Consider the following 995-nt stretch of genomic DNA (forward strand, 5'->3'; position numbering starts at 1 on the left):
TTGGGTTTTTAATCCGTTGGGTTTTTAATCCATTGGGTTTTTAATCCTTTGGGTTTTTAACCCGTTGGGTTTTTAACCCATTGGGTTTTTAATCCTTTGGGTTTTTAATCCATTGGGTTTTTAATCTGTTGGGTTTTTAATCCATTGGATTTTTAATCCGTTGGGTTTTTAATCCATTGGGTTTTTACTCCATTGGGTTTTTACTCCATTGGGTTTTTACTCCATTGGGTTTTTAACCCGTTGGGTTTTTACTCCATTGGGTTTTTAATCCTTTGGGTTTTTAATCCATTGGGTTTATAATCCATTGGGTTTTTAACTCATGGAGTTTTTACCCCATTGGGTTTTTAACTCATTGACGTTTTAAGCCACTTTTTAATCTAATTGGGTTTTTAACCCATCGGGCTTTTAACCGATTGGGTTTTTAACCCAGTGGGTTTTTCTCCGTTCAGAGCCCAAAAAATTGCTCTTTTCTTGGTTATTCTGTGAAAAACAAAACAAAACAAAACAAAACAAAACGGGTTATTGTGGGGAAAAAAAAAAACAACAACCAAAAACACAACAAACCCAGTGAGAAAATGACAGCAAAGCACAAACTGAAGTGGGAAGCAACACAGTGCCAACAGGGTTGGGTTGGGTCCTCAAAGGTCGTAGAACCATGGAATGGGTTGAGTTGGGTCCTCAAGGATAATAGAACCATAGAATGGGTTGAATTGGGTCCTCAAAGGTCATAGAAACACAGAATGGGTTGAATTGGGTCCTCAAAGATAATAGGACCACAGAATGGGTTGGGTTGGGTCCTCAAAGAACACAGAACCATAGAATGGTTTGGGTTGGGTCCTCAAAGATAATAGAGCCACAGAATGGGTTGAGTTGAGTCCCCAAAAAACACAGAACCACAGAAGGGGTTGAGTTGGGTCCTCAAAGAGAATAGAACCACAGAATGGTTTGGGTTGGGTCCTCAAAGATAATAGAACCACAGAAAGGGTTGAGTTGGG

This window comes from Lagopus leucura, unplaced genomic scaffold (assembly GCF_019238085.1).
Source record: "Lagopus leucura isolate 7727_CA_CO unplaced genomic scaffold, USGS_WTPT01 223-0_obj-0_obj, whole genome shotgun sequence".
In the NCBI taxonomy this organism is placed as follows: Eukaryota; Metazoa; Chordata; class Aves; order Galliformes; family Phasianidae; genus Lagopus; species Lagopus leucura.